Below are 16881 nucleotides of genomic sequence, written 5' to 3'. Positions count from 1 at the left end.
TATTTAATTTAATGCGTGGTAAGTGACAGCTATACAAGGCTTTTCTCGTTTGTCATAATGAGGAAAGTGGAGTTTTGCGCTTTATGTGTTATGTGACGCCACTAACTTTTTATTTCCACTAGGTTGTAAGTTGTACTAAGAGGAAAATACAGGAGAAGAGGAGTTTTATTTGTTTTGAAAATAAATATGTTATTGAAAGCTGAAGTAAATAAACTTTGCGTATTTTTATTTCTCTATACTGATTACATTAAAAAACATATAAATCAGAAGAAATTAAATGTTTTGTGAACATTAATTCTTAGTAAAACCAAACAATGAACAGAAATAGTTTTCGTTTTCAGTGCATCTTCGACTGTTGTTAAATTTAACATTTACTTTGATGCTATAAGGTCAAAATCTCTCCCTTATTACCTTCCATACCCGATGTAGTATTTAACATTCGATACACCAAACAGGGATGAAATCATATCCGAACACACGTACAAACATAACCTGGCTGAATTGCCTCAAGGATGAGAATATGCAGTTAACACAAGTAGGTAGGTAGGTATTTACAGCTTTTGTTTACTTAAACAACGCAGACACCTTTAAAGTTGTTAATTTTTTATTTGCTTATTCTTAGTTTAAGGAGGGGTATGGTTGCGTTATAAAGGAAGCTTGTTTTATAAAAAAAAAATTGAATTTAACGTAAAAGCCTTTATATTCTCTACAAATTATGGAATTTTACTATTCAGTGAAGTATTTATCTACATATTATTATACATATTTTCCTATAAAATGGAATTACGAAAAAATAAATTGTAAATCAGTACATCTTTTCTTTATTTTAACCACTGAAGAGGTCTAAGGGTACCACGATGTCCTTGAATCAAGCCTAAAGTGCTTCTCTTCCGTCCATTCTTCCACTATTATAAGCATCTCAAATTTCCTCTCGAGAGGCTTGTCTCATTTTGCAATATCTAGTTCATCTTGCCTTTTATCCATCCATACTTTGAGTGCATGTGTGTATGTGTGCGTGTACGTAACATCCGACCCACCAAAGGGGATGAAATCGTATTCAAACCGGAAGTAACACGCACACACACTCAAACATGGTCTGCTTGAAACATTCCAAGGGTGGGAATTTAAAACTGGTGTGTGCATTCACGTTCACAGGTTTTTATATGCACCTATATTTGAATAACGGGAGCAGGTTCGCTGTTGACTATTTTTTCTCAGCCGAGACTGAAAAATGGGATGTTAGACGTAATGAAATTTGACTGAAAAAAAGGCAAAGCGATCGATGTAGCTCTTACGCACGTTCTAGATCCGTCGAAATGATATATTCGCAGAAAAATGTAATTCTTTCATGTCCATTAATATTCGAAAAGTCCATCAAAGTAAAAGCTTTCGCCTCTTGTACGAATTATGGTAAAATTTCGTATTAGAAATACAATGACGTAACTACATTTTGTAGAAGATTACAGAGAGAGGAAGTCGATACGCATAACTGAATATTTTAATATCGATAGGGTTTTGTGGGAATCGTCAGTGGCGTAGGCACCAGAAAATTGATATGTACTATTCAAATTTTAAATCAGTAATTTAGAAACATCCCCAGTTCAGTTTCAGTCTTCAATTTTACTTTGAGCTTAAAAATCTTAGATTGAAAGGTCACTTTATGAATTCTTCACATTTAGTTCATCCAGTTCATCCACAATAATCATTACATTACGATAAACCGCTTAAGATGGATGTAATTATGAAAAGATTATGGAAATATTTCACGTACCTATTGAGACTCTTCATTTTACCCGTAGGTACTTGTTTAAAAATCGCGTTCTCTTTGAAACCGAAAATAATTAAGTTTCAATTATAGAAAGTAAAACTTTTTCCCATTTGCAAAAGTCCTAGTGATTAGATTTCATTAAAAAATTAATTGTAAGAAAGCCAGCTATTATGAAAATAATTTAAAAACTGTTTACTGTTTGTCAATTAGAATAACAGTAATAATTTGATTGTCCAACAGTATGCAAATAGTAATTTTGGACAAACAAAAAAAACAAAAATTCTTGTTACGCTTAAAAAAATTACCCTATTCAATATACATATTAGAAAACAACAGAACTAAATACTATTAATTTATAATTGCTAATTAACACATTAGTTAGTTTGAAAAATGGTACCTACCTAAATCACAGCGATCAGAAATGCTATTAAATAAAGTGCACGTGCATTGTGAATTTGAAAGCAAATTGATAGTGCACTTATTACATAAAAAGTTACATGGTAACGTGCATTAGTTCGAGAAAAACAGAATTTAATATATTCAAGAAGATAACAACCACTTCGTCTTCATGTAAAGTTGGTCCAGCGAGAGATTGGTTGACATAAAAAATTACTAAATTCTACATAGAGAAAGTAAGTACCTAGCGCACGTAAAATTTGAAATATATCCTTCAAGCAGTACAATTTTTGCCCTGAAATTATGCTCTAATTAATATATTCTAGTGCATTTTGTAGTGTTGGGTTAATTTATCACAATTTAAATAAATAATAATAAATAAATAATAATAAATAAAAATAAATAATAATAAATAAAAAATAAAAAGTATAGTAAGTTATAAAGAAATTTTACAAGTATTTTCTCTCAGTGCTCCACTGATTCGATGTGGAATTTATCGAATAAAACAAAAAGCGTAACTTCTCTTTCAGGATATACTCTATCTTGTCGAAAACTTTAAGAATCTACGTTGAACACTTTCCATTTCATTAGAACAGCGAATATAGGTAGAACTCTAGATTAGAACAGATAATTCCAATCTGAACCTTACCGAACTTATTACTTATTTAATTAATTCGTTCCTTATGTTCTTTATAACAAAGTCTATTGCTAAGTCCATTTTATAATAGATGAAGAGAAGGTTAAACGTCCATCAATAATAACGCCTAAATCTCTAATTTCCTGTAGATGTTCCAAGATTTTCGAATCGATACCATAATCATATGTGATTGGGATGAGTTTTGTGTTCAACTTCAAAATATTGTCGTCTAACCCACAAATACTATAAATGAAAATATGATATCATCATCTTACTAATTGTCTGAAAATTTTGCCGTCAAAAATACAAAAACTGTATTTAGATTTTCTGCCAAAGAATCGTCCAAGACACTATAAGTGCCATTTACTGAAATTTCAATCTGTTCTTGTTAATTTAGTTTAAGATATTCGTTACAAATATTTAATTTAAAGAAGCGGTTTTTCAATTAAATTTCACACTGTTCAGAAACAACGTTTTTAGTGTGTCGGGTTCTTTTAATCTGTAGTTTATTACAGTCTTATTTTATTATTTTCTAATATACTGTCTGATGATGAGGTTGTATGTGTAAGAAGGCAAAATAACCCAACTTACTTTATACAAATGTTAATGGTTTACAAGAAAATCAAAGGAATCATTTTGTTAGGGAAACGCTGAAAATTTTCAAATTTGGCGGGCAGTTTTAACGTATGATCAATCCAAAATGTGAAGTTTTTCTGTCATTCGAGGTTATGTTTGGTTTTTATCGTTACAGTTTTTTGAGTTTCATCGTGAATTTTGGATAAAATTAGTAAAGTGATGATAAAATAATGCCTGCAACTTATTCAGAAAACAACAAAGGCTTTAACAACAAAATGAAAGGACCGTAATTGTGAGTAAAGGTATAATTTTCATTTTCAATTTCAAATCTTTCGCGTACACATTCAAAATCAAGTAACAACGATTTTACAAAATTTAAGCAGTGTGAACGGGTAATTTTGAGATTAGGTGAAAGATGACATTGACAGCAATTAAAAAAAAAATATGATCGGTCTTCTACTCACGGTCCCTTCTTGTTCCCACCTCTTCTTTACTTATTACTTGTAGAACATTGCTTTTATTTAGCCCATTATGAGTAGCAACCCTTCTTATGGACCACTCCTCTACTAATTTGGAAAGCATCAAAACTTTGTCTTGCTCTATCACTCAAGGCATTTTGACTTTTCAAAAGTTTAAATGTCAGAGTTGATTAATTACAAGCCTGATTTAATACAGCGAAAAATAGGTGTACGCGAAAGTTTTGAAAGCAAGTGTACATTAAAAGTCAGAAACAAATGATTTACACATGTTAAACATAGGAAAATTAGTGCTCTTAATTTTTATGATGTAGTAGACTTTTTTGTAATCGACTGTACATGCGATATGAATCACCTAGGTTCTTAGCAGAGGCTTCAAAATTTAGAGCGAAGAAGAAACTTTCTGCTTGAGTATAATTTTATGTTCTATAGAATCTTTAATCTTTAATTTAGTGTTTGATATTCTAGATTTAACATACAGGGTGTTTCACATAACTTTCCGACCCTGAAGAACTTTAAATACAATCACTACTGACTATTGAGTAGCATCAATTCAGCCCGTGCGTTGTCAAACTCAAACATAGGCAATAATAGATAGAATATTATGAATTATGATACAAGTTTATAAGGAAGCCTTTGAAGGCCATTATAAACGTGTATCATATGTTATTTTTTATTACACCTGCACTACAATCTGAAAATTATAACAAAAAATAGTATATTAAAGAACGAGTTTTATAAGGGTTGATTTGGTGCACGAGTCCCAAGCGTAGAAAACGACCCGTACGGGTGTTTTGAATGGGACGAGTGCGCCAATGCCCTTATAAAACGAGTTTTTATGTTATTTTTTAGAGTTTGCACCCTTGTTTTAATTTTTAAATAAAAAAATTAAATTTTCAAATTCTAGGGAATTTTGTATTAATTGGTAATTCAAGGTAACGGATGCAACTACATCTGCAACATATGTTAAAAAGTAGAGTTTGAACATTAATAATAGAACATTAGAAGTTTTTTTGTGTAAATGACAATAATACAGTGAAATATTGATAAAATTTTCTTAGAGATCTATTAAACTACAAGTGCTTTAAGAGATAGCCACAAACGAATCCAAATTGAATACAATAATAGACCTATTAGAGACGCAAATTCTAAAAAGTAAATTGAAATACCTTTTCCGAAGTAATCTGTATCATTAATCGTTGATATAGAAATGGTCAATTGTTGTTGTTTCGTTGCTATCATAAATAAAGTGTCTATTTATCATTGTCCAAAATGTAGGTGAATTTGTTGTTAGCTAAGCAACCCTTAAAGCTTTAGTGTTTTAATAGTAGGTATATTAAAAGACAAGTTTCATAAGACCAGTCTTGAAGCACGAATTCAAGATTAAAAAACGAGTGGCGTAGCCATCGACTTATTTTAAAGAATGAGTGCTTCAAGGTCTTATGAAACGAGTTTTTTAATATTATTTTTTGTAATTTGCCCTTTTAAGCTGTTTTTAAACAAAAATGGTTACTTTCCTCGATTTAGGGATTTTTGTGGCGGTTGGTAATGTCTTAATTTTAAAAGTGAAAATTTGATCAAGTCTTCAAAGTCGCCTTTTGTTTTATCCAAATTCTGTTACAAAACACGAATATGGAAGATAATCTTTCATGTACGCCCGCTGAAATACGTGAAATTGCCAAAAATCCTGATAAATAATTCTTTGCACATTTTGTAAATTGACACACATGACGGATCAAGCTTTGCCAACCTAAATATTTTCGTAAAATGTTCCGTGAAATAATGTCTATAAGGACATCCCAGATGATGATGTCACGTTCGTTAATATGTTTATTAGAGAATCAAACTGGAGGCAAATTACAAAAAGGCCCTTTTTCGCACGCATTTTGGTGTCAAAAACAGGGATTATGATTCAGGTATAATAAATAGTAGTTTATTTGACGAGTTTGTGTGTAAATTGGGCCTATTTTGGCACACGTGGGCCATTTTAAAACGCGAGTTTTAAAATGGCCCACGAGTGCCAAAAAGGCCCAATTTACACACGAACGAGTTGAATACAACGTTTTTTTTGTTCAACGAGCCCCTCAAAGGCTCCAAATCGCTTAAAACCTTTAAAATTAGCTTGACGTTTCGTTTTGACAAGTTGTGACATTTATCAAAATCCGTTCACATAGGAGAAAATTCTCAAATTCTGACAGTGTCGAACAAAACAGGATTGTATTGAACCGCCGTATGATTTCCCTTTCATTAAAGTTAAAGAACGTCGTTAAATTGTTTTGTCTCTGTCTAATATAGTGCTTGGCATATACTCTCACTTTGTCTAATCAATTATTTAGCTAATGAAAGGCTTAACGAATGGGAAATCATACGGCCCAACCTGTTTGCTAATTCCTGCTCGCCAGGTAAGATAATGGTATCAATAGAAAAATGAAATTATTGCGCTTCAAATGATACTAATCATAAAATTAAAGGTGCGGTTTTTAATTTAAAGTACTAATTTAACACTTGGCGATTTTTAAATATTACATGCTGGACAGAACTTAAAAAAAAAATTGGTAATTTGTTGGCTTGAGTCAGCGGGTTTGGGTAAATTACAGAAAAAAATATTTACGGAAAAATGAATAGTTATTCCAATGAAGAACGAATTTTTATGGTGAGAACCTTTTACAGTGGCGTTAGTTTGCGGAGCGTTAGAGATTAGTTTGCCGTTAAGTTTAATACCACGCCTAAGTATACCTTCTGTTAGTACTACATATTCACAAATTTGTACACACTTGAAAGATGTGTAAATATTTCTGTAGAATCAAAAGCTAAGGGTGGTAAGTAATATTTTTTATTGCTAAAAGAAAATATTCAAAAATAATTATTTCGCAGGAAATCGGCAAATAGTTGACCGCACAGAAGAACGTGTTTTGGCAATGATAAATTTGGATCCAACTCGTACAGTTTTTCTTGAGTAGATTTTTAAATCGCGAATGCGGAATATCATCAGAAAGTACAAATACTCGTATCATCCCTACAAGGCACAGTTTCATCGAGAGATTTTTGCTGTTGGCGAAGAAAGCAGGAGTGCATTCTGTTATGCAATGCAGGAGAGTGTTGACAATGATCGTCGCTTTCTGTCGGCAGTTTGTTTCACAGACGAATGCACTTTTACACTAAATAACGAACCCAATGTTCAAAACACGCGATATTGGGCTGAGAAAAACCTAGAGTTATATTATTCTTACTAGAACTCAGCATTTTCATAGCTGTTTATGCACCAAGGGCGTTACAACGATGATTACGCCCGGAGAACGATGAATCAAGCTGGAGGGCTTTAGCCCGAGAAATGGATATCGTTCAATGGGCGTAATCATTCGGTGACGCCGTGGTGCATACAAGATTTTATTTTTCACTATACGTGTTCTTAAAAAAAATGGCATCTTTGCAATTATGAATTGATGAGGGCGTTATGAATTCATTACGCCCGCTTATTCTTATTAGGCCCTGTTATTATTCCCCGGTTGTTATGAACATGTTTACGTATTTCGTATCCTAAGAGTTATACTAAAGTGAAAAATAAAAAAATTAATATCTGGACTAGGATTTTTTATTATAATAAAATAAAAATAGAAATAGAGTGAAATTTAAATTCTGCAACTTATTTAGATTTATTAGTAGGTAACTAAGGTAGGACCTCCATTGGAAGAAGTTGCAAGAGAAAATAAGGAAATCTGGTTCCAACAAGATGGCTGTCCCAGACATTTCGGCTTAGATGTTAGATATTTTTTAAATGATTCATTTCGAAATTGTTGGATTGGTAGAGGTGGTGCTGTAAATTGGCCAGCAAGATCTCCTGATTTAGCATCTTGCGACTTTTTCTTGTGAGGCCACCTTAAAAGCAAAACTTACAACGCCACCCAGATATTAATTTTCTGGGAGAAGCAATAACTGCCGAGTGCGCGTTAATTACTGAGAGACAGTTAGTTGGCCAGTGTAAGAAATGCTTTGAATATTTATTGTAATTTTATCTTTCTTTGATCTTGTTTTTTTTTTCAAAGACTATAAGTGCCTATGTTATGTTCAATTTTGAGAGTGGACACCCGGTAATTATTGTATATCGAAGTAATAAAGTAACTTCCAACTGCATAACATATAAAACTTAATTATAGATCATAATTAATAATTCAAGTAATCTATTTTTTTTTAATTTAAAATCACCATACGGTAGGCAACATGACATGCCAAGAATGAAATCCTGTTAAATGCAATATTTAAAGTTTAAATCGTAAAAAACCTAAAAAATAGAGTACAACACATACAGCAAAAATGGAAAATTTTATTGATAAGAATATCATTAATTTATTTCTTCATCGGGAAATGTGCACCAGATAATACCTGCAGTTTTTCAATTTTGAGAGTGGACACCCGGTAATTATTGTATATCGAAGTAATAAAGTAACTTCCAACTGCATAACATATAAAACTTAATTATAGATCATAATTAATAATTCAAGTAATCTATTTTTTTTTAATTTAAAATCACCATACGGTAGGCAACATGACATGCCAAGAATGAAATCCTGTTAAATGCAATATTTAAAGTTTAAATCGTAAAAAACCTAAAAAATAGAGTACAACACATACAGCAAAAATGGAAAATTTTATTGATAAGAATATCATTAATTTATTTCTTCATCGGGAAATGTGCACCAGATAATACCTGCAGTTTTTCTGGATGTAGACAAAATAGAGCAACTAATCCAGCAAGAAGTTATGACAAGTTATGAAATAGTAGTTTATTTAACTTGCATTTTAAACTGGCCCACTCATGCCAAAAAAGGCCCAATTTACACACGAACGAGTTCAATACAACGTTTTTTTGTTCGATCGCTTAAAATCTTTAAAATTAACTTGACGTTAATCTGTTTACACAGGAGAAAATTCTCAAATTCTGACAGTGTCGAACAAAAAAGTTATTTCCTGGGATTCTGATGAAGTGTTTTTGATTGATTACTTGCAATAGTCTAGCAGGAAAGGGGAATACAGGAGAAGAGCACAATTGAAGCGAGTTTGTCCAGCGAGAGATTGGTTGACATAAAAAGCACTAAATTCTGCGTAGAAAAAGTAATACCTAGCGCATGTAAAATTTGAAATATACATATCCTTCAAGCAGTAACATTTCTGCTCTAATTAATGTATTCTAGTGCATTTTGTAGTCTTGGATTAATTTAATACAATTTAAAATCTCCCAATCTCTCGCTAGACTATTCGGCTTACAAAGTTCAACGTATATACACCATTCACGATGTTTTGGCATAAGGGGGAGACATGCAAAAAGTGCATTTAAGTTGGTAGTAAAGCTGTCTGTTAAATTAGGTTATGCTGAGGTTATAAACTGCGTCATTGTCTAGTGTATTGTTGTCAGTTTTACTAGTTCCAATAGAACAATATTGACACATTTTTAATCGAATTTAACAAAACAGGAAACTGACTTGAACAGACTTACAGAATAGTAGGGACCGGGACCGAAAAACGAAATGGCTCCTGTTAACTTATGCACCAATTAGATCACCCAGTGTCTTAATCAACCAGCTTGTGACTTCTCAGTGAACTTCTGATTTTAACCGAAACATTCCTAGAACTAGATTGTATAAAATCTTGCACTTACTCATTAAACCGTACTTTATTCGAATATTTCTGCAAAATTTTTACATACATCATCCTTGACAAAAAAGAACAAAACTATTCAACTTTCATAATTTCATTAGAAAATTCTGAATCATCATTACCTGCATCAAAATCAAAATTATTAAAAGAGGAAAGATTTCATATTAATTTACCCCAATCTTCCGTAATAAGCTCTTCACAATATCTACAAAAATTTTGGCACATTTCAGGAGTACGAGTATATTTCAAAATAGTCTCAAGACTCTCAAGCCATAAATTCACAACTCTATCCTTTGACGAGGGCCGCGAAGTTATAATAGGTCTTACAAAACACCTGTGCTATTTCATCACCATCCGTGCTATTTGTCTTGTATTCACCTAGGATTAAATTTATTCACAAAAAGAACTTGACTTCACTGTAACTTACTGTTCTGCAGTCTAATACAAACATCATCAAAATGTTTAAAAGTCGCTTAATAATTATGGTGTAGTTTTGTAAATAAGCAAAATAGGATCTATATTTATATCGGGTGTGTCAAAAAGGACGGACAGGCGTTTTGGTATCATAGCATAGCATAACATAGACCTCAATTTTGTAACAAAAATTGTCCTGCAGCTTTCAGTTAAAGAAGAAACTCCCAGAAAGTGTCCACTTTTCTCGGCCCCACTGAATCAAACCGACAAGATCGAAACTTCCGGGCAAGGAGCGACCGGTACTCCATAGTACCCACTCTGCGAGGTGCCTGAACCTGGCAAGCCGCCCCTGTAGAAAGGACCAATAAATATTGTGCTTTCCCCACATTTCTGCGTCTTTCTCTTCATTACGCACCCCGATCCGGACAACTGAAGTTTTGTTTGTGGCAGGCCCCTTTGGGTCGTAATAGTACCTACGAGTAGTTAATTTTCAAAATAGGCGATGCTATTAAGGAAACAAAACGGAAAATTGAGATGAGTCAAGACAGCTGTCAAACTGGTAAGAGTTCACGTGTCAAGGTATTCAGGCATATTCTCGGTTTGAAAATATTAAAATAAGCTCTCTTTTCAGTAGATCTCTCCCTCAGTGATTACTGTTTTGCTCAAATTTTCTAACGGCATCAAATCACTTCAGCCTTGTGGTAAGTAGTGAATATGGTGGAATTAAATTTTTCCGACATCTTGATTTCGGCCAAAAAAAAACATGAATGAAATGTAATGGGTGCTTTAAAATGGTTGTGGATAAATATGGCCACTATGTACGAAAATTTATGTGGCAACTCTGTAGGTTGGATAGAGTTGACATTTCTTGGACAGTTTATAGACGCCCAATTTTGAAAAATTTGTCAAGTCAAAGTACAATGGAATAAAAAAAATTAAATGCGCGCATATGAAACGCCATACAAATATCAACTCTACCCCATCCACGCAGTTGCTCCATAAATTTTGGTACATAGTTGTCATACTTATCCACTACCATTTTGAATCTCTCAATATTATTCTCAAAACACTGTTGTAGGTCAATGGTCTTTGAAAGAGTGAATTTTAATTTTCGCAAGTTTGTCTCGATGAGGACTCCAGAACTATTGATATTAGTACCAATACCTGATCAGTTTTGGAAATATAGACATTTATTTTATGCTAAATATTCATCTTAGTGGTGGTTGCAACCCTGTATGAATTCCACGACTGTGACAGCAGAAATCGATGGACAGTGAAAGTTCCTAGGCACAAAATTATGTTTCATTATTATTATAATTTTAAATAAACAACAAAAGCAAGCATATCTTTTAGATATAGCTGTTCCAAATTCACATAATATAACACAGACATATAACACAAAAATTAATAAATATTTAGAGCTGTCCGTTGCTATGAGAAATCTTTGGTGTTTAGAAAAAAATTCGATTTTACCACTTGTAATTTCAGCAACGGGAATAGTACCGCAATCTCTTTTTAAAAATTTAAAAATTCTGGATTTAGATAACACATTGGTAGTTGAAATTCAAAAAGGTATATTATTATACTCATGTCACATCGTGAGGAAGTTCCTTAACATTGACACAGAACATAATACACAACAAAGTCAAAATGTGGAGGCAAGACGCCGGTAATTATGTTGATAAGCACTGCACTATTACTTGATAGTAATATCCGTAATAGTGTATGTACTCCGGCAAAATTGCCGTGCCGCCGGGTGGAGGTGGGATAGTTAAAAGAGTAGTGTTGTACTCTATCAAAAAGTGGGTCACTCCATCAATCATCATCTGCAATCGAAGTTTGACAAAAATAAATAAAAAGCTTGTTTTTGCAGCCCAGTTATATAAATGCATTCGTGAATGTATTTATGTTTTCAGTGTTTTTGCAGATGTTTTATATTTTATTTACAAAAATTTAACTGAAGAAAATTTTAGACATGCCATGTAATTTCTTAATACATAGTTAATAAAATTGTTAGTAGTATTACTATTATTGGTACTATGTAATTGAATGGGTTGGGTGGTTTTCGAAATACCTATACGCAATTTTGTGCAATTTTCTTTCGTTAACGATTGCTTCTGATATTTTTTGCAATTACGAAACAAGGCCTTATTGACTTTGGTCCACATTGTACAATATGTACAATTGTGTTCCCATTGTATACGTATAATAATACTGTCGTGTGTGTCGTTTAAAAGCTTTGTGACAAAATCTGCTAAACACTTTTATGTAAAAAATTATTTCTAAAAATGAATTAGTCTTATTAAAAAAATTTCCGGAATCTTGGAAGAGTGTTATTTATTACCCTTTTCCAAGATTCCACACAATATTTTGTGTGAAACGACCTTGTTAAGTACATACATAGTTTTCTTGCCACAAATAGAAGACGTGACAGTTCTGAAACCGCATCCTAATCTCGAAAAATTCTCATGCCATTATCTCCCATTAGCGATTATCACTCTACCAACTTTTAAAACGACTAATAACACCAAAGCCACAAAACTCGATAACAAATCGTGCAAACAATCTTTTTCTGTCAAATATTTGCTTCCCCTCAGTTGTCGAGTGTGGGAAATAATCCTAAAGCTCGTAAAATCCCCGCTATAACAACATAGGAACTCACGAAAAGAAGTGAAGAAATCAGAATGGCCCGAGGCACAACCAAGATATGAATTTTAATCAGATTTTAAAACTCTCGCTCCTAATAATTTCGTTTGATTAAACTACTTTTAGTCACGCCACTCTCATCTTTACTCGGTCCGGGAAAGGATACGTCTGCGTTATTCGAACACAAAAAACGAACAGATCGAGGTTTTGGGGTACTTTTGTTTCGTTGTTGGTCTTTTTGTTCGTCGCACTCAGGAAAATAAAGCACCTGCAAAGGCGTTCAGCCGTGCCACGTAAATTATCGGTACCGGTGCACCTGACCTGCCGAAGAAGTAACAGCGGCGTTTATTTTTACTTGATTGAGACGGAGCCAAGAGAAAACTTACTTTATGTTTTAATCAATGAAATCCATTTTACAGCTACTCTTTTTAAAATTGAAGAATAGTCTGGGTAAATTTACTATGCCAATTTAAATAGCTATACACCAGAATGAAATTCTTTTATCTTATCATCAGATTGGATCAAATTTTTGAAGAAAAATATTAAAGCAAAATACAATTAAGTATTATATCTACTTCCATTTAAATAACTTCCTATTTATACCTCCCTATCAGGCAATGTATGTAGCTTAAAAATATCGTGTGTTCATTTAAATTTATCCTCAATGTTGGCGCTGAAGAGTCGATTGTGAACGCACCACTCGTGTAAAAACGAAAAATTTAAACAGCTGATCCGTGATCCGTAATACGTATATTGCGTTCACAATCGACTCTTCAACGTCAACTTTGAGAATAAGTTTAAATGAACGCACGATACATATACTTATACGATTTGAAATTAATTTCATTTCAGTTAATATAAAAATGTTTTACTTTATTTTTCTCTTCTTAAGAATTTTAGATTAAAAACAAATTCGTGAGATTTTAAATATTGTGATTTTTATGAAATCTTGCTGAATGAGGAAAAAGCAAATTGGAATAGTTTCATGATGGTTTGTAAACATTTTATGGACAAATAATTACAAAAACTTTGAAACTATTCAAAACATTTTCACCATGAAAAAAACATTCTCGGGAAAATGGAGTTTGCCATGTCAGCAGACTACTGCTGGACTATCGCCATAGGTACTTCAGAGATGGCGCACAATACAGCTTAACAATTTTCTGTAAATATGATACAAGAGATAAATGCATAATTCAATTTTATAAATCTTCAAAAGTAGATTCAGAAAATTAAAATAAGGATTCCAGATTCCAGAGAAACTGTGCTTCGTTATTTTTAATTCGCTTATGAACAATTTCTTCATTTTATATTTATTTTATGAAAAATTTAAATGTTAAATATACAGTGAGCGGCAAAAGTATGGAATAAATTCCTTAAAAATTAAACAAAATTCTTTTCAAAAAAAATCTTTGGACAGGTCACTTTTAGTTTATAAAAATACATGTTTTAATACCAAAGAAAATTCCAAGCAGTCATTTGTTTTCGAGTTATGACGTCATCGATAGTTTTTTTAAATGGAAACCTCCTATTTTTTTAAAGTTTGTTTTGTTATTATATTGTAATTTTAATAGATCATGATAACAAATGTAAGTTTATTTTCCTATATTGTTGTTGATTTTACACTAAATCGTTACAGTCTGTCTGTTGTAAGTGAACCAGTACGAAATCTTATGTTCGAGCTCAGGTCAGAATCAAATAGTTTTGTCTAGGAAGGAAACTTTGGGCATGCTAAGCGTGCGCTAAACTTTCTTGTCACCGACCTCACTTTATTTTATAAAATAAAAGTCAGATCAGTTTGGTAGAATAGAACGGTGTTGTTAATAGAAATGTATGTGAACTCATTTTATTTATGTCAATCTTGTCCAGTTTTTAAACAAGCAGCAAACACTCGCATTTTTATTTTAATTAATATTGGTATATTCTTCATTTTCACTAGTCTATAAATATATAGTTGTCCTCTATATAGCTATTTTCTATGGTTGCTAGCAGTTGAAATTAAATCCTGGATTGAGAACTAAAATTTTAACTAAACAATGATATCGTAATAACAATTTTTTTCTTAAGAACTGACATCTATACAAAATTTACGCAAAGTCAATAAAATCTAATTATTTTGACGGCACACTTTACACAGTAAACATACAGGGTGAAATCGATATATGTACATCGGAATATGTATTAAAACCCTAGGATCTTCAGACCATTTGCGAAAATCACGTGGATTCAATTTTGCGCTATACTTCCGCATGAGGGTAGAAATGCCATGTACAGTTCAAGCACAAAAGTCATAACAACGCAAAAAAGGATTCCAGGATGGAATTAAGTCAAATTGGAGTTTATGAATTGAAAATGTTTAACCGCATTTTCGGTTAAATCGAAGATACTATGGTTTACATGTTATGATATCTACATTTCAATTTTACCCTGTATATTTTTTAAATTAATTAATTTCTCAAATATTTGATGTAAACTAATATATAGTTTATCCATTTGTTTAAGATTGTTTATAAGTATAGATTTAACTAACGTTCTTTACGCCAATGAGACGTACACATATTTTCTTAGCAGATCAATTTATAACATGAATAATTAGGTAGATAATAGAAAATATTCTTTTCGACACTATTACCTATCTAAAATTGTACTAATGAAAATTTTAGTTTTTAGATATTTGCTACTTTATAAACTCGTTATATGTTATATAAAAACCTATATTTTGTAATATCATATCTTTTGATAAAACATTAAGAGAGGTAATTCCAAATTTGCAAAACATTTTTTCTTATTCTAATTTTTAAACTAATAGATTTTTAAACTTTATGTCAGTAATCATTGCGTATTTTATTTTGCTCTAATTAAATTTTCGCGCAATCGTGTTGACCCAATCTGAAAAACAACCCTAATGCTGTAAGTAAATAACGACACCAATACCTACTGAGGTAAGTAATTAATGACATTAATAACATTAATGTCTTCAAAATATTCTTGTCAAAAAAATTACTTAGAAGCCATTTTTTTTTTGTATAAACGATTGCGTGAAAAACGTGGGATATACCTACGGTTAGTAAGTGACATAACAGAATCTTGGAAGTTGAAAAACTTCGTCTCGATTTTTCAAACTCTTTCTCGATTCTGTTATAATGCCCTTACTAACCTTATATCCCAATATACTATAATTTAATAAATAAATAATTTATTAAATAGTAGTACATATTAATAATTATTTGTTTTAAAAATATTATTTTTTAAATTAAAGTAGTGCCAACTATAACACATTGCTTACAAAAGATAAATTATTTGTATTAATTATATAAATTTTTCCCGGTACTCATTAAGAATTATGCTACAACTTTGGGTAGTTTCCAATATTATTTGGGAAAATAATAGATCCTACTTGCCATTTTGAAACCAACTGTAAGGTTTCTAAACTTTTTCTGAAAAAAAAATCTCGTATATTCCCAATTAAACAATTTACATGCAAATTAGCAATTAAGTGACTAATCGAGTCAAATATCTGGTCCAAATGAGTAGACACCACTACCCACATTGATAAATCTGATAATCTTCTAACTTGAAGTTTTGTTGTTGTTATGCGAGGAATTTTTACGGTTTCTGATTTAAATAATATTTATATTCAATCTACCAACTTTCGATTATCGTAGATCAATATCGCTGTAATTTTGTGGTTTCCGTTTTTATTTTATTGAACATGTTCGTTTTGTTGTATTTTATTACTTTATCGCAAATCTCACATCTTTGTTTGCTTCTTTTTGCGGTTTTTCTGGTAAACGTTTAAGGTTAACCTTCAACTTTGTATATCTGATGGTCTTTAAAATTTCATAGTGAACTGTTTCGGAATGCTGACCAATGATCATTTTTCTAAAAGACGCATTTGGTTAAAAATTATACGGGATTCTAATTTCCTTTTTGAAATTCTGCGATTTTGTAGTGTTTAATGGTTGTTAGCTTCTCTGTACTCATTAACTACTAAAAGTCAGAGAAGAAATTCATAAATTAATTTATAAATGCACGTTTAGACGTCTCATTTTAACTAAGAGGCAGAACTATCTATCTTATGGCGGGTGTACACTGTTCATTATTTTCACAGCGAGCTCAAACCATGTACATATAGGGTTTTAAACAGACTAATAAACCGATAATGTTCATTTATTCACCAGATGAAGATGATGGTACCGACCGCGTCACTGTAATTTTACCTTAAAAATATTTTACAATAAGGGTCATTTTTGTCTCATTCATAATTTTTGTCAAATCAGGTTTCTACCCCGAACGAATATTCAATCCCTCATCCA

General features: G+C 31.9%; 1 protein-coding gene across 3 annotated transcripts in view; it reads left to right on the top strand.

Moving 5' to 3' along the window:
- Positions 1 to 5876: 5876 nt before the first annotated feature.
- LOC138133433 (uncharacterized) overlaps positions 5877 to 16881 on the top strand; it is a 201597-nt gene continuing 190592 nt past the window's right edge. The window contains exons 1-2 of one of the 3 annotated variants that reach the window (XM_069051341.1): positions 5877 to 10478; positions 10554 to 10620. The gene's annotated coding sequence lies outside the window, so the exon portion shown is untranslated. Of the gene's footprint in view, positions 10499 to 10550; positions 10621 to 16881 lie in introns of all 3 variants that reach the window. The other 2 variants (XM_069051339.1, XM_069051338.1) reach the window with 2 other exon arrangements.

The sequence above is a fragment of the Tenebrio molitor genome, chromosome 6, assembly GCF_963966145.1.
Source record: "Tenebrio molitor chromosome 6, icTenMoli1.1, whole genome shotgun sequence".
Classification (NCBI taxonomy): Eukaryota; Metazoa; Arthropoda; class Insecta; order Coleoptera; family Tenebrionidae; genus Tenebrio; species Tenebrio molitor.
Note: the sequence above shows the minus strand (reverse complement) of the source record. Positions and strands in the feature narration are given on the sequence as shown.